At 46.0% G+C, this 9,038-nt stretch overlaps 1 pseudogene; it reads right to left on the bottom strand.

Annotated features, from left to right (window-relative positions):
• Positions 1-2,431: 2,431 nt before the first annotated feature.
• Positions 2,432-7,238, bottom strand: LOC119310161 (annotated as a pseudogene).
• Between the last annotated feature and the right edge of the window lie 1,800 nt (positions 7,239-9,038).

Consider the following 9,038-nt stretch of genomic DNA (forward strand, 5'->3'; position numbering starts at 1 on the left):
GATATAAAGTTTTGCTGGCGCGGCTACAATCACAAGCGCTCGTTCGCATGGGGATCTGGTCCCTCCTGTTACCTCATTTGCATTTTCACTTTATAGTTTGTTTGATGATTATTTCCTCTTTTAGAGAAAGTGGACCACGTAGGCTGCAAGATGCCAGCACTAGGCTGCCAAACGCACAGTCCTAGCCGGCTTGGACCACGGGCCTTCACCCTGAACGGTTCGGGAAGGGCTTGGAGAACTTTTTTCTGAAGGTTCAAACCTTTCTTTGTTTTTCTTCCTCACGCCTTTGTTTTTGTTTTTTCTTCCCGAGACATTGTAGGCCTTTGTTAGCAGCCGATATATCATGTGACGCTGGTTCTATGGGATCTGAATCGGGCCGCGATGTAGAGGTGGTTTTCGTGTTCTGTCTTACTTACATTCAATCTGATCCTCAAAAAAACGTACATTTAATCTTATATTTTTTTGAGAACAGCCGGCGTGGTGTTTGTGTGGATGTTCTCTCTTGACTCCAGCGCGAAGCGGGGACGAGGAGTAATGTTTTTCGGTCAGAGAAAGGCACTACCTTTTGTGAAATGAACAAAACTCGCCTTCACAATGCTACATTTTGTTCATAACGGATATGTTAGAAGTACTATATAAGAATCAAGGTAGTTGATACGAACAACCGTATGGTAAACAAAGCTGGAATAATAATTCATTCAAAATAGGCTCTGCCTTACCATGACCCGCGCCGCCCAGGCCAGCTGGAATAATAACGCTTGGCATCGGTGCCAGTCCCGCGCCGCCAAGGCCAGTATCATATTCATGCATGTGACATGTTCTCTGCTGTATCCTGTGAGCAGGCGTCAGCACTGCACCGACCATTTTATGGGTAAGCACAGCGGGGTCAAGCGAGCGGGGTGTGGCTTTCATCATCTTGTATCTCGCCCGTCCAGAGAAAGAGCCAGAAAATGGTACTACTGAGTGACAAACAGATACAGCCTCGTGGCAGCAAAATCAGCCTTTTGAAGGGCGAGCGAGTTCCTTCTCAATGGGGGAGAACGGCGGCCCTGCGCAGACTATGGACGTAGACGATCTAAAAGGTATACATCTAAAAAACACCCTTTGCCGCTTCATATTTTCCTGTATGCAAGCTTTCACCCTTTTTCTCAGAACTACTCCTAGATCACTAGATGCAAATATTTCTTAATACTATGAAGGTGCCGGCACGCAGGAAGAAGCGGCAGAGCGCGTGTGACAGGGAGGCAGCGAGGAGCAAGAGCGTGGCGGCCGGGTCGACGTCGTAGTAGAAGAATAGGCGCCTGACGGGGCCAGTGAAGAGCCAGACAGCGTTGAACGATGTTTAATTTGCTAAAAATAGATACGCGATAGATGGAACCTTTCACCATTAGCAAGACAACAAAACCTACAGCATAGCATTACCCAAACTGTTCACACATGAGGCCCAATGCTTGAAAGTGCCTGCATACATCCTCTAAATACTTCTGCCATTGCAGAACATAGATTGCCATTTTCGTCTGCATGCTTGGAAAGTGCCATCACATGGCTTCCTCTTTGGTAATGGCGATCACCCAAAATTCAACAAATAGGAACCTTATCCACAGGAAAGTACTGATCTGAAGGCAAACAAATGGTTCAGATAGCAGTGTCTACAACTAGTGTTGATAGGAAATCCATGTTCTACATATATACATATATATATATATATATATATATATATATATATATATATATGCGGTTCTACGTACGAGAAAATCTATTTATATATATGCATAACGTGTATAATTTGTAGTATCGTAAAATACCAGGAAACAAAAAAAATGAATGGAAAATAAAGCCAAAACCTCCCCAAACATTTAGTACTGGTTGGTGTACCAACCGGTAGTAATGTTCTACGCGCACACGGGTCTGGCTCGTGCCACGTGGTGTCACTTTAGCGCCGGTTCGTGACGAACCGGTACTAAAGGGAGAGGGGGGGCTTTAGTCCCCACTCTTTAGTGCTGGTTGGCAAACCGACACTAAAGGCCGGTTCTGCACTAGTGTATGGGCCCAAGGCCCATCTATGATTCAGCCTATTCCACCATTTTGGACGTTACGGTAGGGTGGCCCGCAGTCAAATATACAGATCATTGATGATATTGCATTGCATACGCACATTTTCTCATGTTCCCCGGAGAAATGAGAAGGGAAATCTGTTGTCGTCGTTCGTCGAGACAAAAGATGGTAGAATCATGACCTTTTCCTACAGGCGCTAGCAACACGGCCCAGAAACTAAACTGCTCGTCACAAGGGAAATTTTCCTTTTATGACGTGAGGCGTAAAAGTTTATTCTCTTTTCTTTCTTGAAGAAGAAAGATACACTGCGAGAAACAAAGCTAAGCATGAGCAATTTGTTTGTAGCAAATGACAACTCGTTTATCACCGATGTTCCTCACAGCGCATGCGTATCCTTCTCTCTGGAAACATCACAATTTCATTCCGCATAAGGTAGCTACTGACCAAGCCGCTGATATAGGGCTTTCAGAAAAATGCTTACCTAGCTTGACCTCCTCTAGACCGGCCGGCTCCTGGCACAAGATGATCCAAATAAGCTTCTGATCACAGAGTCTATAAGGCGGAGCTCTAGCCCAGAGCTCTGTAATACATTGATTTGCTGGGGTGAAAATAAAATCACCACAAACACAGGAACAATCTTGTCTGCAAATTCTTGTCATAACTGTAGACCAAAAATGTAGTCATGGTAACGTTTCAGGTTTTACTCTAGCAAGTCTACTGCCGTCGCTAACCTCTTTCCGTCGCCCCTCTCTCTTTACACGGTCCATTAAGAGAATGAGAAATATGCAGGTATATATGAATATATATCCTAGCTAGGCCTACTGGTGGATGACGAGCATGAGCAGACCACGGAGACGGAGGGGCTAGCAGCAAAAGGGACCTGGATGCCGGTCTAGCTAAGTGTTGCAATGGCATGGGAGGGAGGCTGCTTTCTTCGTGCAGCAAAGGGGCTTGGACGCCAGGCACCGCCGGTAGTGCAGCTCCATCACAAACTCATTCGCCGGAGCACCCACCGGCCTCTGGACCCTGCGCTTCGGCTTGCGGCTCAGCCACTGCTTGAGTAGGCTGGGCAGCGTTGTCGAGGGGCAGACCGGCTTACCATGACATAAGATCTCCACCTGCATTTCACACACAAGTATACAGACAGGGGGTCAGGCCAAATAGCACATTCAACAATGTCCATATGCAAACATACTTTCTCGGCTTACACGCGCGACAACAAGAAAAATGATACTAATTGGTGCAAATAAATCGTATACTATATACGCCACCATCCAAATCTACAAATGCAGCAAGGTGGTGGTTCCTTTAATGGGAAATCGGTGGGGGTGTCCCTTCATTATTTCTGAGTAATAAAATCTACAATGCAGTAAACTGGAGATTTATTGATGATCTAATCATCTAATTCTAATGCTTGGAAGCAACCACCTTGACAAGAGGCCCCAGACAACAATCAAAATCAAAGCACAAAGACATCTAAAATGCTCACCTTAACGTCACTTGCTAGCTCAAGTTTTATCATAATGAGCTGCAGGATGGAGGAGACCTGCATAGTTCCATCTCTGAAACAAGAAGAAAAATCCATATTAAACAGAATGTATTAAATTCTTGGAATTGAGTAACATGTTAGCTGAATTGCTGGAAGGGATGAACGAAAAAAAGCATGCAGGATTTTCGAATGAAGCACCCTCTCCAATGCTCATAAAAATTGTTATTCTAGACACTTCACCTTCATATTTTGAAATGAAGGAAATAACTCTTGCTGATACCATAGCACAGTTCCTACTAGTAGAAAACATAACATGAAAAGGGGCATCAGCGCACTGCGCCATCTAAAATTCTCAAGCTGGGAAAAAACCTTGAGCAATCTATGCTACAAATAAGAGGATACTAAGTGAAGTATGAGAGACCTCTATCATTGTTGACAAAGAAACTTGAAGATTAATGGGGAACTCACTTAATTCTGTAGAAATTCTTTTCTAGCTGAGGCAGCCGTTTAGCTTCTGCCCTGCAAAACAGTTTTCATATTGATGTGAGGACGCAAAAAACACGGTCCATCAGAATTAATACGAATATTGAATATGCTGCAGTCTTACTGGTTGGGTGAAGTCACTAGTGAAAACCAGACTGGGGTAGTTATTCCATCATCCGAGTCTGCTTCTGGGCTTTCCCTCAGACTATCCTCTGTGGTTGTTTTGTTTTTCCGACTTTCCCCCAGATAACTTAATGTTTGTGACTTCTTCGCGCTTGCCACGACTAAGCTCCGCAAGGGTTTATGAATCTCTTCATTGTCAATCGTCTCGCGATTCTTTCCATCTTCAGAAATATCTGCACTATTCTGTTTGGGATGGAAGTGTAGTCAGAATAAGCAAATGTTACAAGACAATCGGCATCAAACATGCATATGAAATTATGTGCTGGTATACTTTAGTAGTACCTTCTTTTTGTTTGCAGATGTTGTCACCTTGGATGATTTTGGTGTTGAGGCCATCTCAGTCTTCTTATTATGGTCTTCAGATTTATTTGGCAATTTACCGACAGAAAACAAATGGGACATGAATTTCCTTCTTGCAGCTCTCTGTCCTGTCAGAGTAGGTTGTGTTGCCATCTTTGAGGTTTCAACCAAGGAAGAAATGGACCTCTCTTTTATCTTTGCTGCAAGTGTAGTAGTTGGAGCCTCAGAAGCATCAACTTCTGCCTTAGGTGGAAACGCATGGTCCCTGATAGCCTGAATTGCTGTATCATCCCTTCAAACAAGGAAACAAGCAATCATGTTAGGTAGCAGCATATAGTAGAGTACCTGAGTCGAGATCACAGGAAAAGTAATAATAAGTGGCTGGAATTCTAAGCTTTTGTTTCACAAAACAAGTATGTATGTATACATAGATAGTTTCTTCTATAGATACATTCTAAGCTTTTGCTTCACAAAAAAACAAGTTTCAGCTGGTTATTAGTGAGAGTGTACACTTGTATTGCATAACTCCGCTGGTGTACTTATACATAGACTTAAAGGAATTGAGAACTGACAAGTTGAAAAAACAATGCTGTAGATAACTATATAGATAACCTTGTTATTTTAACAATTACTTACCTGAGTTTCTCTTCAGGAGCAATCCCAAGAGCAGCATTGCATACAGGGCAGGATTCAATCCCCTCCTCATCTATTTTCTTCATGATACAATCCCGGCAAACTGCTTACAAAAAGATGGTCACAAGAGGAACTCCACAGGCAGGCATGCAAGTTTAGTGCAGAGATTTGAAAGAACCGTTTTTACGTGCTCGGCAAATGAAAACAATATTAGGAGTAAATTAGCTAGTAGCAACAATGCAATAAGATTAGATACTTGACTTGCATCCAGATTAATGAGAGCGCAAGTAGCGGTGCAGCACAGACCACAGATTGAGGCTTATCAATCAAGTGGTGCAGCCACATTTTATTTAAGAATAATCATCCTCCTGGCCTCTACAACATGTGGTGCAGCCACTTTGTCAAAGAAAAAAGTGGGGCAGCCACATTTTATTTAAGAATGTGAAGCGCGGTTATACCAAAAAAATCATAGAACTGAAATACTCCCCCAATACAAATAACTATAAGACAGCACGCCACTAGTGCTCCACTCTTGTTGGCAATGGTGAGCAGTTGACGTTTGCGTTTGAAGCCGGGTTAGTGAGTGTGATCCTTCTCGAATTACCCCGTTCCCGTACAATACCCCTCCCTCTCTTTGAGGGGTGTGGTCAGGTGTGGCAACCAGACGGCCAACGCTCAAGGCGATCCACCTTGGTTAGATGATGATGGAAGCCGGCGACCTCCCTCCCCCTGTCGACCCTTGGTGACCTTTGAAGCTGGGTACGGTGGTGTTGTTGTGGTGCTGGTGTGATGTTCTTGTGTGCTGTGCTGTTGTGGGTTTCTGTGCTTAGTCTGGGATTTGTAATGTGTCTTCTTCTTCATACATGAAATGAAATGCAATTCCGTTGATTTTTGTAAAAAAAAAAAGACAACAGCCAGTGCAGTGCAGAATGCCTCTTCAAACGGACACAACATTTTGTTCACAGCCAGTGCAGTGCCGAATGCCACTGCCACCATCTACAAGCTCCCCCGCACCATTACTGAAATTCCTGCAGGCCGAGAGCACCGGCGAAGAACTACCGCAGACCGAGAGCACGGCCAACAGGCCAGGTTAGATTGATGTTTCCCCTCTCCTCTTAACTCTAAACCCCATCTCCGTTGCCATGGCTCCGCAGATGTGCGACGTTCGGGTCCAACTCCAGCCCAGCGCCGTGTTGTATGTGGCCAACTGCTAGCTGGCAGTGGAGCTGGTCTACGTACGATGACATCGGCTACAGCAGTGCGTGCATCATCGTGTGCTTGCGCGAGCCCATCGCCAAGGCCACCGCGGCGTCTACCAACTCCCACTCGTCTGGTTCCGCGAGCCCACCGCCGCGGCCGCGCGATGGCCGCGCCGCCCGGACATTCACTTGGTGGAGGAATTCGTCGTAGGCGGAGGCGGAGGAGGTTGGCAAGGGTCGAAGCGGCAATTCCTATTGGAAAAAAGATCGGGATGTCAACGATCGCGATTTCGCCTCGGACGCCTGCCTGGTGCCTGTAGCGGACACCAACTTTGAACCACGGCCCCGCTCGGTGGCTGCGGAACGGGGTTTCTCCGGAGTAGCTCCGGCTCGCGCTACCGGAGAGGAAACGTCTCGGCCGCAACGGCCAGACCGCGGCGCACGCAATCAAAAGGCTCGACCGCCACGGCCGGACCGCAGCGGAGGCAATCAAAAGGCTCGGCAATGACAGCGTCGCCTCCGGCGCTCTTCTGGATCAGATCAGGAGGTCGCATCAAACGTCAACCAGGCAAGCACCGACCAAGAGACTGTCAGACGGGACAAGGAGAGAAAGAAGACAGACGGGACTGCAGCGCGACGCGACGGCTACGCGAGGTCGCGAAGAAGACGCTACGGCCTACGGCGCAGGAAGAAGAGGTCGCGAAGAAGACACGAAAGGGGGGAGGACGAAACGAAACCGTAGAGGCGGCGGGAGCGGGGTAGAAGAGAGAAGAGAACTCACATGTGTGGCCGCACTCGGCGAAGGCGCTGGCCTCCCGGAAGTATCCCTTGCAGAGCGGGCACGTCAAGAGCGCATCGAGCGCCGCCCGCGGCACGCGAGATACCCCCGGCTCCATTTCGCCGCCGCCCGCAACCACCTCCGCCACCACCTTCTCCTCTCCTCCTCGACGACCTCCTCGTCAGAACTCGGGGACCGGGAGGCGCAGAATCAGCAATAAACGGCACGGGGCGATGGAATTGAGGCCTTTGGTCGGCCGGGAGAAGGGAGAGGCGGCGGCGGAGCTCCGGCGAGTCGCGAAGTTTAGTGTTTTCCTATTCTGCTGTATTTTTTGGTGGATATGTAGAAATATATAGAAGGCTAGCTGTGGGAGGGGCGCGATAGAAATAGAAGGCTGTGGGGTGGGAGGGACCCAGCAGAATTTCTAGGTCTAGCCTGTCAGGCGAGAGAAGCGCAAAAACCCTGGAGACACCATGCTATTTATTGCACATTAATGAGTTACCAAAAGTAGTTCCAAAATTTTAAAGCAATTACATTATGTGACAGCTAGCTCATGACAACCCATTTCAATAATAATTACTTTATGATAATGATGATAAATATTCACTTGTACAGGTAAATAATGATTTTTGAATACCATATTATGCACGAGTAAGTAGCAAATTAGGCAAAAAAGAAAAGAAAAGTATGTTCGGGCAAGACGATTGTGCATATGAAGCGTGTGTACGTGAAGTATGCCGGGAAAATGAGGGGATAGGCCACCATTGTGTAGCTATGAGACACTACCAGTCAATTGTAATTAATGAATGTCAAATATAGATCCAAACATGTTTAAATCAGTACATCAGTGTGACTTTATACTAGTATATCTCTTCCCGACAAAGGCAGTACTTGTTTACTGAGGTGCCTCATTTACTCCGCGCAACCTTAATTTTTTTTGAACAACAATAGATTTTATTCCATCAACAACATTTTACAGAGAGTAGTGTGAAATGTCTCACACTTGACATGTTGAGAATATCACTCGCAATACAAGGTCCTGTGTCTGAAGAGAGACATTGGAGAGCTATAGGCCTATTTTTAAGTTTGATCGCTAACTTTGCCTGATGATGATCTTTAACATTAAAACACGTGTTGATGCGCAATACTCTCGCGTGGATAAAAGATGGCGACGCCTAAATAGAAGGAAGAATGGGCCTTATGTCCCAGTGACCTATGCCTTTGAATATGGAACTCGCCGCCGCTGCTGATGCAAGTACAGAATAATCAGTGTAGTACTGTGGTTCCAGGATATGAAGAGTATCTACTATCATTGTGGCAAAGAGTAGTCCATATGCTTCACCATGTAGAGAGGATGACACCGAGGGAGACATGGCGGAAACTTGCAGCTTTTGACAATGACCATTTCCTCCAAGTTGGATGATCACACCAATACCTGGCGGAGAAGGTTGCATATTTTCCTCGTTTGTCAAAGCCGCATCGCAGAAGATTCCTTGACCTGAAATTAAAGATGGAGCTTGTGTGGCTATTGGCTGCTGTACTACAACAGTTGTTGAGTTTTGATCATGTCCTGCCATCACATCCTCAATGTTTGGCCCATGTAAGATTGCATTAGCCACCAGGTATACCTGCGATGGTTGAAAAAAAAATTCTACCTAACAAGGCATCATTTCGTGCTTCGCAAAGGAACCACAAGAAAGTCAATACACTAGTTACCTTAATATGTGGATGAGTAGAATCCAGTAAAACCTTAATCATTTGAAAGAAACTGAAGGAGAGTGCATGGAGGAAAACCGGGGGACCCACTTGCTAGAGAGATACCAGAAGGGGGAGACATATTACGGACATGTGGCATCATCCATAGAGTTCTCTGGTGTTATATGAAATCTATGTATTTTGTACACCATCATGGCGGCTG

This window comes from Triticum dicoccoides, chromosome 5B (genome assembly GCF_002162155.2).
Source record: "Triticum dicoccoides isolate Atlit2015 ecotype Zavitan chromosome 5B, WEW_v2.0, whole genome shotgun sequence".
In the NCBI taxonomy this organism is placed as follows: domain Eukaryota; kingdom Viridiplantae; phylum Streptophyta; class Magnoliopsida; order Poales; family Poaceae; genus Triticum; species Triticum dicoccoides.